Here is a 26,073-nt window from a genome sequence, read left to right on the forward strand (position 1 = left end):
GCATTCAACTCACAGAGTTGAACCTTCCTTTCATAGTTCAGCCTTGAAACACTCTTTTTGAAGAATCTGGAAGTGGATATTTGGACCACTGTGCGGACTTCGTTGGAAACGGGTGTATCTTCACCTCAAACCAAGACAGAAGCATTCTCAGAAAGTTCTCTGTGTTGACTGCATTCAACTCACAGACTTGAACAATCGTTTTGATGGAGCAGTTTTGAAACTCTCTTTCTTTGGAATCTGCAAGTGGATATGTTCACCGATTTGAAGATTTCTTTGGAAATGGGTTAATCTTCACATAAAAGCTAAACAGAAGCATTCTCAGAAACTTCTTTGTGATGATTGCATTCACCTCACAGAGTTGAACTTTCCCTTTGATAGAGCAGCTTTGAAACACTCTTTTTCTAGAATCTGCAAGTGGACATTTGGAGGGCTTTGTGGACTGTCGTGGAAAAGGAAATATCTTCTCATCTAAAGTAGATAGAACCATTCTCAGAAACTACTCTGTGATGATTGCATTCAACTGACAGAGTTGAACGTTCCTTTTGATAGAGCAGTTTGGAAACACTCTTTTTGTAGAATCTGCATGTGGAGATTTGGACCGCTTTGAGGCCTATGGTAGTAAAGGAAATAACTTCATAGAAAAACCAAATGGAAGCATTCTCAGAAAATTCTTTGTGATGATTGAGTTGAACTCAGAGACCTGAACATTCCTTTTGATGGAGCAGTTTCCAAACACACTTCTCGTGGAATCTGCAAGTGGATATTTGGACCTCTCTGACGATTTTGTTGGAAGCGGGATACCGGAAGCATTCTCAGAAACTTCTTTGTGATGTTTGCATTCAACTCACAGAGTTGAACCTTCCTTTCATAGTTCAGGTTTGAAACACTCTTTTTGTAGAATCTGGAAGTGGATATTTGGACCACTGTGTGGACTTCGTTGGAAACGGGTGTATCTTCACCTCAAACCTAGACAGAAGCATTCTCAGAAAGTTCTCTGTGTTGACTGCATTCAACTCACAGAGTTGAACAATCGTTTTGATGGAGCAGTTTTGAAACTCTCTTTCTTTGGAATCTGTAAGTGGATATGTTTACCGCTTTGAAGATTTCTTTGGAAATGGGTTAATCTTCACATAAAAGCTAAAGAGAAGCATTCTCAGAAACTTCTTTGTGATGATTGCATTCACCTCACAGAGTTGAACTTTCCCTTTGATAGAGCAGCTTTGAAACACTCTTTTTCTAGAATCTGCAAGTGGACATTTGGAGGGCTTTGTGGAGTGTGGTGGAAAAGGATATATCTTCTCTTCGAAACTACATAGAAGCATTCTCAGAAACTACTCTGTGATGATTGCATTCAACTGACAGAGTTGAACGTTCCTTTTGATAGAGCAGTTTGGAAACACTCTTTTTGGAGAATCTGCATGATGAGATTTGGACCGCTTTGAGACCTAAGTAGTAAAGGAAATAACTTCATAGAAAAACCAAATGGAAGCATTCTCAGAAAATTCTTTGTGATGATTGAGTTGAACTCAGAAACCTGAACATTCCTTTTGATGGAGCAGTTTCCAAACGCACTTCTCGTGGAATCGGCAAGTGGATATTTGGACCTCTCTGAGGATTTCCGTGGAAGCGGGATAAACTTCCCAGAACAAAACGGAAGCATTCTCAGAAACTTCTTTGTGATGTTTGCATTCAACTCACAGAGTTGAACATTCCTTTCATAGTTCGGGTTTGAAACACTCTTTTTGTAGAATCTGGAAGTGGATATTTGGACCACTGTGTGGACTTCATTGGAAGCGGGTATATCCTCACCTCAAACCTAGACAGAAGCATTCTCAGAAAGTTCTCTGTGTTGACTGCATTCAACTCACAGACTTGAACAATCGTTTTGATGGAGTAGTTTTGAAACTCTCTTTCTTTGGAATCTGCAAGTGGATATGTAGACCTCTTTGAAGATTTCGTTCGAAACGGGTTAATCTTCACATAAAAGCTAAACCCAAGCATTCTCAGAAACTTCTTTTTGATGATTGACTTGAACTCAGAGACCTGAACATTCCTTTTGATGGAGCAGTTTCCAAACACACTTCTCGTGGAATCTGCAAGTGGATATTTGGACCTCTCTGAGGATTTCGTTGGAAGCGGGATAAACTTCCCAGAACTAAACGGAAGCATTCTCAGAAACTTCTTTGTGATGTTTGCATTCAACTCACAGAGTTGAACCTTCCTTTCATAGTTCAGGTTGGAAACACTCTTTTTGTAGAATCTGGAAGTGGATATTTGGACCACTGTGTGGACTTCGTTGGAAACGGGTATATCCTCACCTCTAACCTAGACAGAAGCCTTCTCAGAAAGTTCTCTGTGTTGACTGCATTCAACTCACAGACTTGAACAATCGTTTTGATGGAGCAGTTTTGAAACTCTCTTTCTTTGGAATCTGCAAGTGGATATGTTGACCTCTTTGAAAATTTCGTTGGAAACGGGTTAATCTTCACATAAAAGCTAAACAGAAGCATTCTCAGAAACTGCTTTGTGATGAATGCATTCACCTCATAGAGTTGAATTTTCCCTTTGATAGAGCAGCTTTGAAACAATCTTTTTCTAGAATCTGCAAGTGGACATTTGGAGGGCTTTGTGGACTGTCGTGGAAAAGGAAATATCTTCTCATCTAAAGTACATAGAAGCATTCTCAGAAACTACTCTGTGATGATTGCATTCAACTGACAGAGTTGAACGTTCCTTTTGATAGAGCAGTTTGGAAACACTCTTTTTGTAGAATCTGCATGTGGAGATTTGGACCGCTTTGAGGCCTATGGTAGTAAAGGAAATAACTTCATAGAAAAACCAAATGGAAGCATTCTCAGAAAATTCTTTGTGATGATTGAGTTGAACTCAGAGACCTGAACATTCCTTTTGATGGAGCAGTTTCCAAACACACTTCTCGTGGAATCTGCAAGTGGATATTTGGACCTCTCTGAGGATTTTGTTGGAAGCGGGATACCGGAAGCATTCTCAGAAACTTCTTTGTGATGTTTGCATTCAACTCACAGAGTTGAACCTTCCTTTCATAGTTCAGGTTTGAAACACTCTTTTTGTAGAATCTGGAAGTGGATATTTGGACCACTGTGTTGACTTCGTTGGAAACGGGTGTATCTTCACCTCAAACCTAGACAGAAGCATTCTCAGAAAATTCTCTGTGTTGACTGCATTCAACTCACAGACTTGAACAATCGTTTTGATGGAGCAGTTTTGAAACTCTCTTTCTTTGGAATCTGCAAGTGGATATGTTTACCGCTTTGAAGATTTCTTTGGAAATGGGTTAATCTTCACATAAAAGCTAAACAGAAGCATTCTCAGAAACTTCTTTGTGATGATTGCATTCACCTCACAGAGTTGAACTTTCCCTTTGATAGAGCAGCTTTGAAACACTCTTTTTCTAGAATCTGCAAGTGGACATTTGGAGGGTTTGTGGAGTGTGGTGGAAAAGGATATATCTTCTCTTCGAAACTACATAGAAGCATTCTCAGAAACTACTCTGTGATGATTGCATTCAACTGAAAGAGTTGAACGTTCCTTTTGATAGAGCAGTTTGGAAACACTCTTTTTGGAGAATCTGCATGAGGAGATTTGGACCGCTTTGAGACCTAAGTAGTAAAGGAAATAACGTCATAGAAAAACCAAATGGAAGCATTCTCAGAAAATTCTTTGTTATGATTGATTTGAACTCAGAGACCTGAACATTCCTTTTGATGGAGCAGTTTCCAAACGCACTTCTCGTGGAATCGGCAAGTGGATATTTGGACCTCTCTGAGGATTTCCTTGGAAGCGGGATAAACTTCCCAGAACAAAACGGAAGCATTCTCAGAAACTTCTTTGTGATGTTTGCATTCAACTCACAGAGTTGAACCTTCCTTTCATAGTTCGGGTTTGAAACACTCTTTTTGTAGAATCTGGAAGTGGATATTTGGACCACTGTGTGGACTTCGTTGGAAACGGGTATATCCTCACCTCAAACCTAGACAGAAGCATTCTCAGAAAGTTCTCTGTGTTGACTGCATTCAACTCACAGACTTGAACAATCGTTTTGATGGAGTAGTTTTGAAACTCTCTTTCTTTGGAATCTGCAAGTGGATATGTTGACCTCTTTGAAGATTTCGTTCGAAACGGGTTAATCTTCACATAAAAGCTAAACCCAAGCATTCTCAGAAACTTCTTTTTGATGATTGACTTGAACTCAGAGACCTGAACATTCCTTTTGATGGAGCAGTTTCCAAACACACTTCTCGTGGAATCTGCAAGTGGATATTTGGACCTCTCTGAGGATTTCGTTGGAAGCGGGATAAACTTCCCAGAACTAAACGGAAGCATTCTCAGAAACTTCTTTGTGATGTTTGCATTCAACTCACAGAGTTGAACCTTCCTTTCATAGTTCAGGTTGGAAACACTCTTTTTGTAGAATCTGGAAGTGGATATTTGGACCACTGTGTGGACTTCGTTGGAAACGGGTATATCCTCACCTCTAACCTAGACAGAAGCATTCTCAGAAAGTTCTCTGTGTTGACTGCATTCAACTCACAGACTTGAACAATCGTTTTGATGGAGCAGTTTTGAAACTCTCTTTCTTTGGAATCTGCAAGTGGATATGTTGACCTCTTTGAAAATTTCGTTGGAAACGGGTTAATCTTCACATAAAAGCTAAACAGAAGCATTCTCAGAAACTGCTTTGTGATGAATGCATTCACCTCACAGGGTTGAATTTTCCCTTTGATAGAGCAGCTTTGAAACAATCTTTTTCTAGAATCTGCAAGTGGACATTTGGAGGGCTTTGTGGACTGTCGTGGAAAAGGAAATATCTTCTCATCTAAAGTACATAGAAGCATTCTCAGAAACTACTCTGTGATGATTGCATTCAACTGACAGAGTTGAACGTTCCTTTTGATAGAGCAGTTTGGAAACACTCTTTTTGTAGAATCTGCATGTGGAGATTTGGACCGCTTTGAGGCCTATGATAGTAAAGGAAATAACTTCATAAAAAAACCAAATGGAAGCATTCTCAGAAAATTCTTTGTGATGATTGAGTTGAACTCAGAGACCTGAACATTCCTTTTGATGGAGCAGTTTCCAAACACACTTCTCGAGGAATCTGCAAGTGGATATTTGGACCTCTCTGAGGGTTTTGTTGGAAGCGGGATACCGGAAGCATTCTCAGAAACTTCTTTGTGATGTTTGCATTCAACTCACAGAGTTGAACCTTCCTTTCATAGTTCAGGTTTAAAACACTCTTTTTGTAGAATCTGGAAGTGGATATTTGGACCACTGTGTGGACTTCGTTGGAAACGGGTGTATCTTCACCTCAAACCTAGACAGAAGCATTCTCAGAAAGTTCTCTGTGTTGACTGCATTCAACTCACAGACTTCAACAATCGTTTTGATGGAGCAGTTTTGAAACTCTCTTTCTTTGGAATCTGCAAGTGGATATGTTTACCGCTTTGAAGATTTCTTTGGAAATGGGGTAATCTTCACATAAAGGCTAAACAGAAGCATTCTCAGAAACTTCTTTGTGATGAATGCATTCACCTCACAGAGTTGATCTTTCCCTTTGATAGAGCAGCTTTGAAACACTCTTTTTCTAGAATCTGCAAGTGGACATTTGGAGGGCTTTGTGGAGTGTGGTGGAAAAGGATATATCTTCTCTTCGAAACTACATAGAAGCATTCTCAGAAACTACTCTGTGATGATTGCATTCAACTGACAGAGTTGAACGTTCCTTTTGATAGAGCAGTTTGGAAACACTCTTTTTGGAGAATCTGCATGAGGAGATTTGGACCGCTTTGAGACCTAAGTAGTAAAGGAAATAACTTCATAGAAAAACCAAATGGAAGCATTCTCAGAAAATTCTTTGTGATGATTGAGTTGAACTCAGAAACCTGAACATTCCTTTTGATGGAGCAGTTTCCAAACGCACTTCTCGTGGAATCGGCAAGTGGATATTTGGACCTCTCTGAGGATTTCCTTGGAAGCGGGATAAACTTCCCAGAACAAAACGGAAGCATTCTCAGAAACTTCTTTGTGATGTTTGCATTCAACTCACAGAGTTGAACATTCCTTTCATAGTTCGGGTTTGAAACACTCTTTTTGTAGAATCTGGAAGTGGATATTTGGACCACTGTGTGGACTTCGTTGGAAACGGGTATATCCTCACCTCAAACCTAGACAGAAGCATTCTCAGAAAGTTCTCTGTGTTGACTGCATTCAACTCACAGACTTGAACAATCGTTTTGATGGAGTAGTTTTGAAACTCTCTTTCTTTGGAATCTGCAAGTGGATATGTAGACCTCTTTGAAGATTTCGTTCGAAACGGGTTAATCTTCACATAAAAGCTAAACCCAAGCATTCTCAGAAACTTCTTTTTGATGATTGACTTGAACTCAGAGACCTGAACATTCCTTTTGATGGAGCAGTTTCCAAACACACTTCTCGTGGAATCTGCAAGTGGATATTTGGACCTCTCTGAGGATTTCGTTGGAAGCGGGATAAACTTCCCAGAACTAAACGGAAGCATTCTCAGAAACTTCTTTGTGATGTTTGCATTCAACTCACAGAGTTGAACCTTCCTTTCATAGTTCAGGTTGGAAACACTCTTTTTGTAGAATCTGGAAGTGGATATTTGGACCACTGTGTGGACTTCGTTGGAAACGGGTATATCCTCACCTCTAACCTAGACAGAAGCCTTCTCAGAAAGTTCTCTGTGTTGACTGCATTCAACTCACAGACTTGAACAATCGTTTTGATGGAGCAGTTTTGAAACTCTCTTTCTTTGGAATCTGCAAGTGGATATGTTGACCTCTTTGAAAATTTCGTTGGAAACGGGTTAATCTTCACATAAAAGCTAAACAGAAGCATTCTCAGAAACTGCTTTGTGATGAATGCATTCACCTCATAGAGTTGAATTTTCCCTTTGATAGAGCAGCTTTGAAACAATCTTTTTCTAGAATCTGCAAGTGGACATTTGGAGGGCTTTGTGGACTGTCGTGGAAAAGGAAATATCTTCTCATCTAAAGTACATAGAAGCATTCTCAGAAACTACTCTGTGATGATTGCATTCAACTGACAGCGTTGAACGTTCCTTTTGATAGAGCAGTTTGGAAACACTCTTTTTGTAGAATCTGCATGTGGAGATTTGGACCGCTTTGAGGCCTATGGTAGTAAAGGAAATAACTTCATAGAAAAACCAAATGGAAGCATTCTCAGAAAATTCTTTGTGATGATTGAGTTGAACTCAGAGACCTGAACATTCCTTTTGATGGAGCAGTTTCCAAACACACTTCTCGTGGAATCTGCAAGTGGATATTTGGACCTCTCTGAGGATTTTGTTGGAAGCGGGATACCGGAAGCATTCTCAGAAACTTCTTTGTGATGTTTGCATTCAACTCACAGAGTTGAACCTTCCTTTCATAGTTCAGGTTTGAAACACTCTTTTTGTAGAATCTGGAAGTGGATATTTGGACCACTGTGTGGACTTCGTTGGAAACGGGTGTATCTTCACCTCAAACCTAGACAGAAGCATTCTCAGAAAATTCTCTGTGTTGACTGCATTCAACTCACAGACTTGAACAATCGTTTTGATGGAGCAGTTTTGAAACTCTCTTTCTTTGGAATCTGCAAGTGGATATGTTTACCGCTTTGAAGATTTCTTTGGAAATGGGTTAATCTTCACATAAAAGCTAAACAGAAGCATTCTCAGAAACTTCTTTGTGATGATTGCATTCACCTCACAGAGTTGAACTTTCCCTTTGATAGAGCAGCTTTGAAACACTCTTTTTCTAGAATCTGCAAGTGGACATTTGGAGGGCTTTGTGGAGTGTGGTGGAAAAGGATATATCTTCTCTTCGAAACTACATAGAAGCATTCTCAGAAACTACTCTGTGATGATTGCATTCAACTGAAAGAGTTGAACGTTCCTTTTGATAGAGCAGTTTGGAAACACTCTTTTTGGAGAATCTGCATGAGGAGATTTGGACCGCTTTGAGACCTAAGTAGTAAAGGAAATAACGTCATAGAAAAACCAAATGGAAGCATTCTCAGAAAATTCTTTGTTATGATTGATTTGAACTCAGAGACCTGAACATTCCTTTTGATGGAGCAGTTTCCAAACGCACTTCTCGTGGAATCGGCAAGTGGATATTTGGACCTCTCTGAGGATTTCCTTGGAAGCGGGATAAACTTCCCAGAACAAAACGGAAGCATTCTCAGAAACTTCTTTGTGATGTTTGCATTCAACTCACAGAGTTGAACCTTCCTTTCATAGTTCGGGTTTGAAACACTCTTTTTGTAGAATCTGGAAGTGGATATTTGGACCACTGTGTGGACTTCGTTGGAAACGGGTATATCCTCACCTCAAACCTAGACAGAAGCATTCTCAGAAAGTTCTCTGTGTTGACTGCATTCAACTCACAGACTTGAACAATCGTTTTGATGGAGTAGTTTTGAAACTCTCTTTCTTTGGAATCTGCAAGTGGATATGTTGACCTCTTTGAAGATTTCGTTCGAAACGGGTTAATCTTCACATAAAAGCTAAACCCAAGCATTCTCAGAAACTTCTTTTTGATGATTGACTTGAACTCAGAGACCTGAACATTCCTTTTGATGGAGCAGTTTCCAAACACACTTCTCGTGGAATCTGCAAGTGGATATTTGGACCTCTCTGAGGATTTCGTTGGAAGCGGGATAAACTTCCCAGAACTAAACGGAAGCATTCTCAGAAACTTCTTTGTGATGTTTGCATTCAACTCACAGAGTTGAACCTTCCTTTCATAGTTCAGGTTGGAAACACTCTTTTTGTAGAATCTGGAAGTGGATATTTGGACCACTGTGTGGACTTCGTTGGAAACGGGTATATCCTCACCTCTAACCTAGACAGAAGCCTTCTCAGAAAGTTCTCTGTGTTGACTGCATTCAACTCACAGACTTGAACAATCGTTTTGATGGAGCAGTTTTGAAACTCTCTTTCTTTGGAATCTGCAAGTGGATATGTTGACCTCTTTGAAAATTTCGTTGGAAACGGGTTAATCTTCACATAAAAGCTAAACAGAAGCATTCTCAGAAACTGCTTTGTGATGAATGCATTCACCTCATAGAGTTGAATTTTCCCTTTGATAGAGCAGCTTTGAAACAATCTTTTTCTAGAATCTGCAAGTGGACATTTGGAGGGCTTTGTGGACTGTCGTGGAAAAGGAAATATCTTCTCATCTAAAGTACATAGAAGCATTCTCAGAAACTACTCTGTGATGATTGCATTCAACTGACAGAGTTGAACGTTCCTTTTGATAGAGCAGTTTGGAAACACTCTTTTTGTAGAATCTGCATGTGGAGATTTGGACCGCTTTGAGGCCTATGGTAGTAAAGGAAATAACTTCATAGAAAAACCAAATGGAAGCATTCTCAGAAAATTCTTTGTGATGATTGAGTTGAACTCAGAGACCTGAACATTCCTTTTGATGGAGCAGTTTCCAAACACACTTCTCGTGGAATCTGCAAGTGGATATTTGGACCTCTCTGAGGATTTTGTTGGAAGCGGGATACCGGAAGCATTCTCAGAAACTTCTTTGTGATGTTTGCATTCAACTCACAGAGTTGAACCTTCCTTTCATAGTTCAGGTTTGAAACACTCTTTTTGTAGAATCTGGAAGTGGATATTTGGACCACTGTGTGGACTTCGTTGGAAACGGGTGTATCTTCACCTCAAACCTAGACAGAAGCATTCTCAGAAAATTCTCTGTGTTGACTGCATTCAACTCACAGACTTGAACAATCGTTTTGATGGAGCAGTTTTGAAACTCTCTTTCTTTGGAATCTGCAAGTGGATATGTTTACCGCTTTGAAGATTTCTTTGGAAATGGGTTAATCTTCACATAAAAGCTAAACAGAAGCATTCTCAGAAACTTCTTTGTGATGATTGCATTCACCTCACAGAGTTGAACTTTCCCTTTGATAGAGCAGCTTTGAAACACTCTTTTTCTAGAATCTGCAAGTGGACATTTGGAGGGCTTTGTGGAGTGTGGTGGAAAAGGATATATCTTCTCTTCGAAACTACATAGAAGCATTCTCAGAAACTACTCTGTGATGATTGCATTCAACTGAAAGAGTTGAACGTTCCTTTTGATAGAGCAGTTTGGAAACACTCTTTTTGGAGAATCTGCATGAGGAGATTTGGACCGCTTTGAGACCTAAGTAGTAAAGGAAATAACGTCATAGAAAAACCAAATGGAAGCATTCTCAGAAAATTCTTTGTTATGATTGATTTGAACTCAGAGACCTGAACATTCCTTTTGATGGAGCAGTTTCCAAACGCACTTCTCGTGGAATCGGCAAGTGGATATTTGGACCTCTCTGAGGATTTCCTTGGAAGCGGGATAAACTTCCCAGAACAAAACGGAAGCATTCTCAGAAACTTCTTTGTGATGTTTGCATTCAACTCACAGAGTTGAACCTTCCTTTCATAGTTCGGGTTTGAAACACTCTTTTTGTAGAATCTGGAAGTGGATATTTGGACCACTGTGTGGACTTCGTTGGAAACGGGTATATCCTCACCTCAAACCTAGACAGAAGCATTCTCAGAAAGTTCTCTGTGTTGACTGCATTCAACTCACAGACTTGAACAATCGTTTTGATGGAGTAGTTTTGAAACTCTCTTTCTTTGGAATCTGCAAGTGGATATGTTGACCTCTTTGAAGATTTCGTTCGAAACGGGTTAATCTTCACATAAAAGCTAAACCCAAGCATTCTCAGAAACTTCTTTTTGATGATTGACTTGAACTCAGAGACTTGAACATTCCTTTTGATGGAGCAGTTTCCAAACACACTTCTCGTGGAATCTGCAAGTGGATATTTGGACCTCTCTGAGGATTTCGTTGGAAGCGGGATAAACTTCCCAGAACTAAACGGAAGCATTCTCAGAAACTTCTTTGTGATGTTTGCATTCAACTCACAGAGTTGAACCTTCCTTTCATAGTTCAGGTTGGAAACACTCTTTTTGTAGAATCTGGAAGTGGATATTTGGACCACTGTGTGGACTTCGTTGGAAACGGGTATATCCTCACCTCTAACCTATACAGAAGCCTTCTCAGAAAGTTCTCTGTGTTGACTGCATTCAACTCACAGACTTGAACAATCGTTTTGATGGAGCAGTTTTGAAACTCTCTTTCTTTGGAATCTGCAAGTGGATATGTTGACCTCTTCGAAAATTTCGTTGGAAACGGGTTAATCTTCACATAAAAGCTAAACAGAAGCATTCTCAGAAACTGCTTTGTGATGAATGCATTCACCTCACAGAGTTGAATTTTCCCTTTGATAGAGCAGCTTTGAAACAATCTTTTTCTAGAATCTGCAAGTGGACATTTGGAGGGCTTTGTGGACTGTCGTGGAAAAGGAAATATCTTCTCATCTAAAGTACATAGAAGCATTCTCAGAAACTACTCTGTGATGATTGCATTCAACTGACAGAGTTGAACGTTCCTTTTGATAGAGCAGTTTGGAAACACTCTTTTTGTAGAATCTGCATGTGGAGATTTGGACCGCTTTGAGGCCTATGATAGTAAAGGAAATAACTTCATAAAAAAACCAAATGGAAGCATTCTCAGAAAATTCTTTGTGATGATTGAGTTGAACTCAGAGACCTGAACATTCCTTTTGATGGAGCAGTTTCCAAACACACTTCTCGAGGAATCTGCAAGTGGATATTTGGACCTTTCTGAGGGTTTTGTTGGAAGCGGGATACCGGAAGCATTCTCAGAAACTTCTTTGTGATGTTTGCATTCAACTCACAGAGTTGAACCTTCCTTTCATAGTTCAGGTTTGAAACACTCTTTTTGTAGAATCTGGAAGTGGGTATTTGGACAACTTTGTGGACTTCGTTGGAAACGGGTGTATCTTCACCTCAAACCTAGACAGAAGCATTCTCAGAAAGTTCTCTTTGTTGACTGCATTCAACTCACAGAGTTGAACAATCGTTTTGATGGAGCAGTTTTGAAACTCTCTTTCTTTGGAATCTGCAAGTGGATATGTTTACCGCTTTGAAGATTTCTTTGGAAATGGGTTAATCTTCACATAAAAGCTAAAGAGAAGCATTCTCAGAAACTTCTTTGTGATGATTGCATTCACCTCACAGAGTTGAACTTTCCCTTTGATAGAGCAGCTTTGAAACACTCTTTTTCTAGAATCTGCAAGTGGACATTTGGAGGGCTTTGTGGAGTGTGGTGGAAAAGGATATATCTTCTCTTCGAAACTACATAGAAGCATTCTCACAAACTACTGTGTGATGATTGCATTCAACTGACAGAGTTGAACGTTCCTTTTGATAGAGCAGTTTGGAAACACTCTTTTTGGAGAATCTGCATGAGGAGATTTGGACCGCTTTGAGACCTAAGTAGTAAAGGAAATAACTTCATAGAAAGACCAAAAGGAAGCATTCTCAGAAAATTCTTTGTGATGATTGAGTTGAACTCAGAGACCTGAACATTCCTTTTGATGAAGCAGTTTCCAAACGCACTTCTCGTGGAATCGGCAAGTGGATATTTGGACCTCTCTGAGGATTTCCTTGGAATCGGGATAAACTTCCCAGAACAAAACGGAAGCATTCTCAGAAACTTCTTTGTGATGTTTGCATTCAACTCACAGAGTTGAACCTTCCTTTCATAGTTCGGGTTTGAAACACTCTTTTTGTAGAATCTGGAAGTGGATATTTGGACCACTGTGTGGACTTCGTTGGAAACGGGTATATCCTCACCTCAAACCTAGACAGAAGCATTCTCAGAAAGTTCTCTGTGTTGACTGCATTCAACTCACAGACTTGAACAATCGTTTTGATGGAGTAGTTTTGAAACTCTCTTTCTTTGGAATCTGCAAGTGGATATGTAGACCTCTTTGAAGATTTTGTTGGAAACGGGTTAATCTTCACATAAAAGCTGAACCCAAGCATTCTCAGAAACCTCTTTTTGATGATTGACTTGAACTCAGAGACCTGAACATTCCTTTTGATGGAGCAGTTTCCAAACACACTTCTCGTGGAATCTGCAAGTGGATATTTGGACCTCTCTGAGGATTTCGTTGGAAGCGGGATAAACTTCCCAGAACTAAACGGAAGCATTCTCAGAAACTTCTTTGTGATGTTTGCATTCAACTCACAGAGTTGAACCTTCCTTTCATAGTTCAGGTTGGAAACACTCTTTTTGTAGAATCTGGAAGTGGATATTTGGACCACTGTGTGGACTTCGTTGGAAACGGGTATATCCTCACCTCTAACCTAGACAGAAGCCTTCTCAGAAAGTTCTCTGTGTTGACTGCATTCAACTCACAGACTTGAACAATCGTTTTGATGGAGCAGTTTTGAAACTCTCTTTCTTTGGAATCTGCAAGTGGATATGTTGACCTCTTTGAAAATTTCGTTGGAAATGGGTTAATCTTCACATAAAAGCTAAACAGAAGCATTCTCAGAAACTGCTTTGTGATGAATGCATTCACCTCACAGAGTTGAATTTTCCCTTTGATAGAGCAGCTTTGAAACAATCTTTTTCTAGAATCTGCAAGTGGACATTTGGAGGGCTTTGTGGACTGTCGTGGAAAAGGAAATATCTTCTCATCTAAAGTACATAGAAGCATTCTCAGAAACTACTCTGTGATGATTGCATTCAACTGACAGAGTTGAACGTTCCTTTTGATAGAGCAGTTTGGAAACACTCTTTTTGTAGAATCTGCATGTGGAGATTTGGACCGCTTTGAGGCCTATGGTAGTAAAGGAAATAACTTCATAGAAAAACCAAATGGAAGCATTCTCAGAAAATTCTTTGTGATGATTGAGTTGAACTCAGAGACCTGAACATTCCTTTTGATGGAGCAGTTTCCAAACACACTTCTCGTGGAATCTGCAAGTGGATATTTGGACCTCTCTGACGATTTTGTTGGAAGCGGGATACCGGAAGCATTCTCAGAAACTTCTTTGTGATGTTTGCATTCAACTCACAGAGTTGAACCTTCCTTTCATAGTTCAGGTTTGAAACACTCTTTTTGTAGAATCTGGAAGTGGATATTTGGACCACTGTGTGGACTTCGTTGGAAACGGGTGTATCTTCACCTCAAACCTAGACAGAAGCATTCTCAGAAAGTTCTCTGTGTTGACTGCATTCAACTCACAGAGTTGAACAATCGTTTTGATGGAGCAGTTTTGAAACTCTCTTTCTTTGGAATCTGCAAGTGGATATGTTTACCGCTTTGAAGATTTCTTTGGAAATGGGTTAATCTTCACATAAAAGCTAAAGAGAAGCATTCTCAGAAACTTCTTTGTGATGATTGCATTCACCTCACAGAGTTGAACTTTCCCTTTGATAGTGCAGCTTTGAAACACTCTTTTTCTAGAATCTGCAAGTGGACATTTGGAGGGCTTTGTGGAGTGTGGTGGAAAAGGATATATCTTCTCTTCGAAACTACATAGAAGCATTCTCACAAACTACTCTGTGATGATTGCATTCAACTGACAGAGTTGAACGTTCCTTTTGATAGAGCAGTTTGGAAACACTCTTTTCGGAGAATCTGCATGAGGAGATTTGGACCGCTTTGAGACCTAAGTAGTAAAGGAAATAACTTCATAGAAAGACCAAAAGGAAGCATTCTCAGAAAATTCTTTGTGATGATTGAGTTGAACTCAGAGACCTGAACATTCCTTTTGATGAAGCAGTTTCCAAACGCACTTCTCGTGGAATCGGCAAGTGGATATTTGGACCTCTCTGAGGATTTCCTTGGAAGCGGGATAAACTTCCCAGAACAAAACGGAAGCATTCTCAGAAACTTCTTTGTGATGTTTGCATTCAACTCACAGAGTTGAACCTTCCTTTCATAGTTCGGGTTTGAAACACTCTTTTTGTAGAATCTGGAAGTGGATATTTGGACCACTGTGTGGACTTCGTTGGAAACGGGTATATCCTCACCTCAAACCTAGACAGAAGCATTCTCAGAAAGTTCTCTGTGTTGACTGCATTCAACTCACAGACTTGAACAATCGTTTTGATGGAGTAGTTTTGAAACTCTCTTTCTTTGGAATCTGCAAGTGGATATGTAGACCTCTTTGAAGATTTTGTTGGAAACGGGTTAATCTTCACATAAAAGCTGAACCCAAGCATTCTCAGAAACCTCTTTTTGATGATTGACTTGAACTCAGAGACCTGAACATTCCTTTTGATGGAGCAGTTTCCAAACACACTTCTCGTGGAATCTGCAAGTGGATATTTGGACCTCTCTGAGGATTTCGTTGGAAGCGGGATAAACTTCCCAGAACTAAACGGAAGCATTCTCAGAAACTTCTTTGTGATGTTTGCATTCAACTCACAGAGTTGAACCTTCCTTTCATAGTTCAGGTTTGAAACACTCTTTTTGTAGAATCTGGAAGTGGATATTTGGACCACTGTGTGGACTTCGTTGGAAACGGGTATATCCTCACCTCTAACCTAGACAGAAGCCTTCTCAGAAAGTTCTCTGTGTTGACTGCATTCAACTCACAGACTTGAACAATCGTTTTGATGGAGCAGTTTTGAAACTCTCTTTCTTTGGAATCTGCAAGTGGATATGTTGACCTCTTTGAAAATTTCGTTGGAAATGGGTTAATCTTCACATAAAAGCTAAACAGAAGCATTCTCAGAAACTGCTTTGTGATGAATGCATTCACCTCACAGAGTTGAATTTTCCCTTTGATAGAGCAGCTTTGAAACAATCTTTTTCTAGAATCTGCAAGTGGACATTTGGAGGGCTTTGTGGACTGTCGTGGAAAAGGAAATATCTTCTCATCTAAAGTACATAGAAGCATTCTCAGAAACTACTCTGTGATGATTGCATTCAACTGACAGAGTTGAACGTTCCTTTTGATAGAGCAGTTTGGAAACACTCTTTTTGTAGAATCTGCATGTGGAGATTTGGACCGCTTTGAGGCCTATGGTAGTAAAGGAAATAACTTCATAGAAAAACCAAATGGAAGCATTCTCAGAAAATTCTTTGTGATGATTGAGTTGAACTCAGAGACCTGAACATTCCTTTTGATGGAGCAGTTTCCAAACACACTTCTCGTGGAATCTGCAAGTGGATATTTGGACCTCTCTGACGATTTTGTTGGAAGCGGGATACCGGAAGCATTCTCAGAAACTTCTTTGTGATGTTTGCATTCAACTCACAGAGTTGAACCTTCCTTTCATAGTTCAGGTTTGAAACACTCTTTTTGTAGAATCTGGAAGTGGATATTTGGACCACTGTGTGGACTTCGTTGGAAACGGGTGTATCTTCACCTCAAACCTAGACAGAAGCATTCTCAGAAAGTTCTCTGTGTTGACTGCATTCAACTCACAGAGTTGAACAATCGTTTTGATGGAGCAGTTTTGAAACTCTCTTTCTTTGGAATCTGCAAGTGGATATGTTTACCGCTTTGAAGATTTCTTTGGAAATGGGTTAATCTTCACATAAAAGCTAAAGAGAAGCATTCTCAGAAACTTCTTTGTGATGATTGCATTCACCTCACAGAGTTGAACTTTCCCTTTGATAGAGCAGCTTTGAAACACTCTTTTTCTAGAATCTGCAAGTGGACATTTGGAGGGCTTTGTGGAGTGTGGTGGAAAAGGATATATCTTCTCTTCGAAACTACATAGAAGCATTCTCACAAACTACTCTGTGATGATTGCATTCAACTGACAGAGTTGAACGTTCCTTTTGATAGAGCAGTTTGGAAACACTCTTTTCGGAGAATCTGCATGAGGAGATTTGGACCGCTTTGAGACCTAAGTAGTAAAGGAAATAACTTCATAGAAAGACCAAAAGGAAGCATTCTCAGAAAATTCTTTGTGATGATTGAGTTGAACTCAGAGACCTGAACATTCCTTTTGATGAAGCAGTTTCCAAACGCACTTCTCGTGGAATCGGCAAGTGGATATTTGGACCTCTCTGAGGATTTCCTTGGAAGCGGGATAAACTTCCCAGAACAAAACGGAAGCATTCTCAGAAACTTCTTTGTGATGTTTGCATTCAACTCACAGAGTTGAACCTTCCTTTCATAGTTCGGGTTTGAAACACTCTTTTTGTAGAATCTGGAAGTGGATATTTGGACCACTGTGTGGACTTCGTTGGAAACGGGTATATCCTCACCTCAAACCTAGACAGAAGCATTCTCAGAAAGTTCTCTGTGTTGACTGCATTCAACTCACAGACTTGAACAATCGTTTTGATGGAGTAGTTTTGAAACTCTCTTTCTTTGGAATCTGCAAGTGGATATGTAGACCTCTTTGAAGATTTTGTTGGAAACGGGTTAATCTTCACATAAAAGCTGAACCCAAGCATTCTCAGAAACCTCTTTTTGATGATTGACTTGAACTCAGAGACCTGAACATTCCTTTTGATGGAGCAGTTTCCAAACACACTTCTCGTGGAATCTGCAAGTGGATATTTGGACCTCTCTGAGGATTTCGTTGGAAGCGGGATAAACTTCCCAGAACTAAACGGAAGCATTCTCAGAAACTTCTTTGTGATGTTTGCATTCAACTCACAGAGTTGAACCTTCCTTTCATAGTTCAGGTTTGAAACACTCTTTTTGTAGAATCTGGAAGTGGATATTTGGACCACTGTGTGGACTTCGTTGGAAACGGGTATATCCTCACCTCTAACCTAGACAGAAGCCTTCTCAGAAAGTTCTCTGTGTTGACTGCATTCAACTCACAGACTTGAACAATCGTTTTGATGGAGCAGTTTTGAAACTCTCTTTCTTTGGAATCTGCAAGTGGATATGTTGACCTCTTTGAAAATTTCGTTGGAAATGGGTTAATCTTCACATAAAAGCTAAACAGAAGCATTCTCAGAAACTGCTTTGTGATGAATGCATTCACCTCACAGAGTTGAATTTTCCCTTTGATAGAGCAGCTTTGAAACAATCTTTTTCTAGAATCTGCAAGTGGACATTTGGAGGGCTTTGTGGACTGTCGTGGAAAAGGAAATATCTTCTCATCTAAAGTACATAGAAGCATTCTCAGAAACTACTCTGTGATGATTGCATTCAACTGACAGAGTTGAACGTTCCTTTTGATAGAGCAGTTTGGAAACACTCTTTTTGTAGAATCTGCATGTGGAGATTTGGACCGCTTTGAGACCTATGGTAGTAAAGGAAATAACTTCATAGAAAAACCAAATGGAAGCATTCTCAGAAAATTCTTTGTGATGATTGAGTTGAACTCAGAGACCTGAACATTCCTTTTGATGGAGCAGTTTCCAAACACACTTCTCGTGGAATCTGCAAGTGGATATTTGGACCTCTCTGACGATTTTGTTGGAAGCGGGATACCGGAAGCATTCTCAGAAACTTCTTTGTGATGTTTGCATTCAACTCACAGAGTTGAACCTTCCTTTCATAGTTCGGGTTTGAAACACTCTTTTTGTAGAATCTGGAAGTGGATATTTGGACCACTGTGTGGACTTCGTTGGAAACGGGTGTATCTTCACCTCAAACCTAGACAGAAGCATTCTCAGAAAGTTCTCTGTGTTGACTGCATTCAACTCACAGAGTTGAACAATCGTTTTGATGGAGCAGTTTTGAAACTCTCTTTCTTTGGAATCTGCAAGTGGATATGTTTACCGCTTTGAAGATTTCTTCGGAAATGGGTTAATCTTCACATAAAAGCTAAACAGAAGCATTCTCAGAAACTTCTTTGTGATGATTGCATTCACCTCACAGAGTTGAACTTTCCCTTTGATAGAGCAGCTTTGAAACACTCTTTTTCTAGAATCTGCAAGTGGACATTTGGAGGGCTTTGTGGAGTGTGGTGGAAAAGGATATATCTTCTCTTCGAAACTACATAGAAGCATTCTCAGAAACTACTCTGTGATGATTGCATTCAGCTGACAGAGTTGAACGTTCCTTTTGATAGAGCAGTTTGGAAACACTCTTTTTGGAGAATCTGCATGAGGAGACTTGGACCGCTTTGAGACCTAAGTAGTAAAGGAAATAACTTCATAGAAAAACCAAATGGAAGCATTCTCAGAAAATTCTTTGTGATGATTGAGTTGAACTCAGAGACCTGAACATTCCTTTTGATGGAGCAGTTTCCAAACGCACTTCTCGTGGAATCGGCAAGTGGATATTTGGACCTCTCTGTGGATTTCCTTGGAAGCGGGATAAACTTCCCAGAACAAAACGGAAGCATTCTCAGAAACTTCTTTGTGATGTTTGCATTCAACTCACAGAGTTGAACCTTCCTTTCATAGTTCGGGTTTGAAACACTCTTTTTGTAGAATCTGGAAGTGGATATTTGGACCACTGTGTGGACTTCGTTGGAAACGGGTATATCCTCACCTCAAACCTAGACAGAAGCATTCTCAGAAAGTTCTCTGTGTTGACTGCATTGAACTCACAGACTTGAACAATCGTTTTGATGGAGTAGTTTTGAAACTCTCTTTCTTTGGAATCTGCAAGTGGATATGTAGACCTCTTAGAAGATTTTGTTGGAAACGGGTTAATCTTCACATAAAAGCTGAACCCAAGCATTCTCAGAAACCTCTTTTTGATGATTGACTTGAACTCAGAGACCTGAACATTCCTTTTGATGGAGCAGTTTCCAAACACACTTCTCGTAGAATCTGCAAGTGGATATTTGGACCTCTCTGAGGATTTCGTTGGAAGCGGGATAAACTTCCCAGAACTAAACGGAAGCATTCTCAGAAACTTCTTTGTGATGTTTGCATTCAACTCACAGAGTTGAACCTTCCTTTCATAGTTCAGGTTTGAAACACTCTTTTTGTAGAATCTGGAAGTGGATATTTGGACCACTGTGTGGACTTCGTTGGAAACGGGTATATCCTCACCTCTAACCTAGACAGAAGCCTTCTCAGAAAGTTCTCTGTGTTGACTGCATTCAACTCACAGACTTGAACAATCGTTTTGATGGAGCAGTTTTGAAACTCTCTTTCTTTGGAATCTGCAAGTGGATATGTTGACCTCTTTGAAAATTTCGTTGGAAATGGGTTAATCTTCACATAAAAGCTAAACAGAAGCATTCTCAGAAACTGCTTTGTGATGAATGCATTCACCTCACAGAGTTGAATTTTCCCTTTGATAGAGCAGCTTTGAAACAATCTTTTTCTAGAATCTGCAAGTGGACATTTGGAGGGCTTTGTGGACTGTCGTGGAAAAGGAAATATCTTCTCATCTAAAGTACATAGAAGCATTCTCAGAAACTACTCTGTGATGATTGCATTCAACTGACAGAGTTGAACGTTCCTTTTGATAGAGCAGTTTGGAAACACTCTTTTTGTAGAATCTGCATGTGGAGATTTGGACCGCTTTGAGGCCTATGGTAGTAAAGGAAATAACTTCATAGAAAAACCAAATGGAAGCATTCTCAGAAAATTCTTTGTGATGATTGAGTTGAACTCAGAGACCTGAACATTCCTTTTGATGGAGCAGTTTCCAAACACACTTCTCGTGGAATCTGCAAGTGGATATTTGGACCTCTCTGACGATTTTGTTGGAAGCGGGATACCGGAAGCATTCTCAGAAACTTCTTTGTGATGTTTGCATTCAACTCACAGAGTTGAACCTTCCTTTCTTAGTTCGGGTTTGAAACACTCTTTTTGTAGAATCTGGAAGTGGATATTTGGACCACTGTGTGGACTTCGTTGGAAACGGGTGTATCTTCACCTCAAACCTAGACAGAAGCATTCTCAGAAAGTTCTCTGTGTTGACTGCATTCAACTCACAGAGTTGAACAATCGTTTTGATGGAGCAGTTTTGAAACTCCCTTTCTTTGGAATCTGCAAGTGGATATGTTTACCGCTTTGAAGATTTCTTTGGAAATGGGTTAATCTTCACATAAAAGCTAAACAGAAGCATTCTCAGAAACTTCTTTGTGATGATTGCATTCACCTCACAGAGTTGAACTTTCCCTTTGATAGAGCAGCTTTGAAACACTCCTTTTCTAGAATCTGCAAGTGGACATTTGGAGGGCTTTGTGGAGTGTGGTGGAAAAGGATATATCTTCTCTTCGAAACTACATAGAAGCATTCTCAGAAACTACTCTGTGATGATTGCATTCAACTGACAGAGTTGAACGTTCCTTTTGATAGAGCAGTTTGGAAACACTCTTTTTGGAGAATCTGCATGAGGAGATTTGGACCGCTTTGAGACCTAAGTAGTAAAGGAAATAACTTCATAGAAAAACCAAATGGAAGCATTCTCAGAAAATTCTTTGTGATGATTGATTTGAACTCAGAGACCTGAACATTCCTTTTGATGGAGCAGTTTCCAAACGCACTTCTCGTGGAATCGGCAAGTGGATATTTGGACCTCACTGAGGATTTCCTTGGAAGCGGGATAAACTTCCCAGAACAAAACGCAAGCATTCTCAGAAACTTCTTTGTGATGTTTGCATTCAACTCACAGAGTTGAACCTTCCTTTCATAGTTCGGGTTTGAAACACTCTTTTTGTAGAATCTGGAAGTGGATATTTGGACCACTGTGTGGACTTCGTTGGAAACGGGTATATCCTCACCTCAAACCTAGACAGAAGCATTCTCAGAAAGTTCTCTGTGTTGACTGCATTGAACTCACAGACTTGAACAATCGTTTTGATGGAGCAGTTTTGAAACTCTCTTTCTTTGGAATCTGCAAGTGGATATGTAGACCTCTTTGAAGATTTCGTTCGAAACGGGTTAATCTTCACATAAAAGCTAAACCCAAGCATTCTCAGAAACTTCTTTTTGATGATTGACTTGAACTCAGAGACCTGAACATTCCTTTTGATGGAGCAGTTTCCAAACACACTTCTCGTGGAATCTGCAAGTGGATATTTGGACCTCTCTGAGGATTTCGTTGGAAGTGGGATAAACTTCCCAGAACTAAACGGAAGCATTCTCAGAAACTTCTTTGTGATGTTTGCATTCAACTCACAGAGTTGAACCTTCCTTTCATAGTTCAGGTTGGAAACACTCTTTTTGTAGAATCTGGAAGTGGATATTTGGACCACTGTGTGGACTTCGTTGGAAACGGGTATATCCTCACCTCTAACCTAGACAGAAGCCTTCTCAGAAATTTCTCTGTGTTGACTGCATTCAACTCACAGACTTGAACAATCGTTTTGATGGAGCAGTTTTGAAACTCTCTTTCTTTGGAATCTGCAAGTGGATATGTTGACCTCTTTGAAAATTTCGTTGGAAACGGGTTAATCTTCACATAAAAGCTAAACAGAAGCATTCTCAGAAACTGCTTTGTGATGAATGCATTCACCTCACAGAGTTGAATTTTCCCTTTGATAGAGCAGCTTTGAAACAATCTTTTTCTAGAATCTGCAAGTGGACATTTGGAGGGCTTTGTGGACTGTCGTGGAAAAGGAAATATCTTCTCATCTAAAGTACATAGAAGCATTCTCAGAAACTACTCTGTGATGATTGCATTCAACTGACAGAGTTGAACGTTCCTTTTGATAGAGCAGTTTGGAAACACTCTTTTTGTAGAATCTGCATGTGGAGATTTGGACCGCTTTGAGGCCTATGGTAGTAAAGGAAATAACTTCATAGAAAAACCAAATGGAAGCATTCTCAGAAAATTCTTTGTGATGATTGAGTTGAACTCAGAGACCTGAACATTCCTTTTGATGGAGCAGTTTCCAAACACACTTCTCGTGGAATCTGCAAGTGGATATTTGGACCTCTCTGAGGATTTTGTTGGAAGCTGGATACCGGAAGCATTCTCAGAAACTTCTTTGTGATGTTTGCATTCAACTCACAGAGTTGAACCTTCCTTTCATAGTTCGGGTTTGAAACACTCTTTTTGTAGAATCTGGAAGTGGATATTTGGACCACTGTGTGGACTTCGTTGGAAACGGGTATATCCTCACCTCAAACCTAGACAGAAGCATTCTCAGAAAGTTCTCTGTGTTGACTGCATTCAACTCACAGACTTGAACAATCGTTTTGATGGAGTATTTTTGAAACTCTCTTTCTTTGGAATCTGCAAGTGGATATGTTGACCTCTTTGAAGATTTTGTTCGAAACGGGTTAATCTTCACATAAAAGCTAAACCCAAGCATTCTCAGAAACTTCTTTTTGATGATTGACTTGAACTCAGAGACCTGAACATTCCTTTTGATGGAGCAGTTTCCAAACACACTTCTCGTGGAATCTGCAAGTGGATATTTGGACCTCTCTGAGGATTTCATTGGAAGCGGGATAAACTTCCCAGAACTAAACGGAAGCATTCTCAGAAACTTCTTTGTGATGTTTGCATTCAACTCACAGAGTAGAACCTTCCTTTCATAGTTCAGGTTTGAAACACTCTTTTTGTAGAATCTGGAAGTGGATATTTGGACCACTGTGTGGACTTCGTTGGAAACGGGTATATCCTCACCTCTAACCTAGACAGAAGCCTTCTCAGAAAGTTCTCTGTGTTGACTGCATTCAACTCACAGACTTGAACAATCGTTTTGATGGAGCAGTTTTGAAACTCCCTTTCTTTGGAATCTGCAAGTGGATATGTTGACCTCTTTGAAAATTTCGTTGGAAACGGGTTAATCTTCACATAAAAGCTAAACAGAAGCATTCTCAGAAACTGCTTTGTGATGAATGCATTCACCTCACAGAGTTGAATTTTCCCTTTGATAGAGCAGCTTTGAAACAATCTTTTTCTAGAATCTGCAAGTGGACATTTGGAGGGCTTTGTGGACTGTCGTGGAAAAGGAAATATCTTGTCATCTAAAGTACATAGAAGCATTCTCAGAAACTACTCTGTGATGATTGCATTCAACTGACAGAGTTGAACGTTCCTTTTGATAGAGCAGTTTGGAAACACTCTTTTTGTAGAATCTGCATGTGGAGATTTGGACCGCTTTGAGGCCTATGGTAGTAAAGGAAATAACTTCATAGAAAAACCAAATGGAAGCATTCTCAGAAAATTCTTTGTGATGATTGAGTTGAACTCAGAGACCCGAACATTCCTTTTGATGGAGCAGTTTCCAAACACACTTCTCGTGGAATCTGCAAGTGGATATTTGGACCTCTCTGACGATTTTGTTGGAAGCGGGATACCGGAAGCATTCTCAGAAACTTCTTTGTGATGTTTGCATTCAACTCACAGAGTTGAACCTTCCTTTCATAGTTCAGGTTTGAAACACTCTTTTTGTAGAATCTGGAAGTGGATATTTGGACCACTGTGTGGACTTCGTTGGAAACGGGTGTATCTTCACCTCAAACCTAGACAGAAGCATTCTCAGAAAGTTCTCTGTGTTGACTGCATTCAACTCACAGCCTTGAACAATCGTTTTGATGGAGCAGTTTTGAAACTCTCTTTCTTTGGAATCTGCAAGTGGATATGTTTACCGCTTTGAAGATTTCTTTGGAAATGGGTTAATCTTCACATAAAAGCTAAACAGAAGCATTCTCAGAAACTTCTTTGTGATGATTGCATTCACCTCACAGAGTTGAACTTTCCCTTTGATAGAGCAGCTTTGAAACACTCTTTTTCTAGAATCTGCAAGTGGACATTTGGAGGGCTTTGTGGAGTGTGGTGGAAAAGGATATATCTTCTCTTCGAAACTACATAGAAGCATTCTCAGAAACTACTCTGTGATGATTGCATTCAACTGACAGAGTTGAACGTTCCTTTTGATAGAGCAGTTTGGAAACACTCTTTTTGGAGGATCTGCATGAGGAGATTTGGACCGCTTTGAGACCTAAGTAGTAAAGGAAATAACTTCATAGAAAAACCAAATGGAAGCATTCTCAGAAAATTCTTTGTGATGATTGAGTTGAACTCAGAGACCTGAACATTCCTTTTGATGGAGCAGTTTCCAAACGCACTTCTCGTGGAATCGGCAAGTGGATATTTGGACCTCTCTGAGGATTTCCTTGGAAGCGGGATAAACTTCCCAGAACAAAACGGAAGCATTCTCAGAAACTTCTTTGTGATGTTTGCATTCAACTCACAGAGTTGAACCTTCCTTTAATAGTTCGGGTTTGAAACACTCTTTTTGTAGAATCTGGAAGTGGATATTACTACCACTGTGTGGACTTCGTTGGAAACGGGTATATCCTCACCTCAAACCTAGACAGAAGCATTCTCAGAAAGTTCTCTGTGTTGACTGCATTCAACTCACAGACTTGAACAATCGTTTTGATGGAGCAGTTTTGAAACTCTCTTTCTATGGAATCTGCAAGTGGATATGTTGACCTCTTTGAAAATTTCGTTGGAAACGGGTTAATCTTCACATAAAAGCTAAACAGAAGCAGTCTCAGAAACTGCTTTGTGATGAATGCATTCACCTCACAGAGTTGAATTTTCCCTTTGATAGAGCAGCTTTGAAACAATCTTTTTCTAGAATCTGCAAGTGGACATTTGGAGGGCTTTGTGGACTGTCGTGGAAAAGGAAATATCTTCTCATCTAAAGTACATAGAAGCATTCTCAGAAACTACTCTGTGATGATTGCATTCAACTGACAGAGTTGAACGTTCCTTTTGATAGAGCAGTTTGGAAACACTCTTTTTGTAGAATCTGCATGTGGAGATTTGGACCGCTTTGAGGCCTATGGTAGTAAAGGAAATAACTTCATAGAAAAACCAAATGGAAGCATTCTCAGAAAATTCTTTGTGATGATTGAGTTGAACTCAGAGACCTGAACATTCCTTTTGATGGAGCAGTTTCCAAACACACTTCTCGTGGAATCTGCAAGTGGATATTTGGACCTCTCTGACGATTTTGTTGGAAGCGGGATACCGGAAGCATTCTCAGAAACTTCTTTGTGATGTTTGCATTCAACTCACAGAGTTGAACCTTCCTTTGATAGTTCAGGTTTGAAACACTCTTTTTGTAGAATCTGGAAGTGGATATTTGGACCACTGTGTTGACTTCGTTGGAAACGGGTGTATCTTCACCTCAAACCTAGACAGAAGCATTCTCAGAAAGTTCTCTGTGTTGACTGCATTCAACTCACAGAGTTGAACAATCGTTTTGATGGAGCAGTTTTGAAACTCTCTTTCTTTGGAATCTGCAAGTGGATATGTTTACCGCTTTGAAGATT

This window comes from Pan troglodytes, chromosome 9, assembly GCF_028858775.2.
Source record: "Pan troglodytes isolate AG18354 chromosome 9, NHGRI_mPanTro3-v2.0_pri, whole genome shotgun sequence".
In the NCBI taxonomy this organism is placed as follows: Eukaryota; Metazoa; Chordata; class Mammalia; order Primates; family Hominidae; genus Pan; species Pan troglodytes.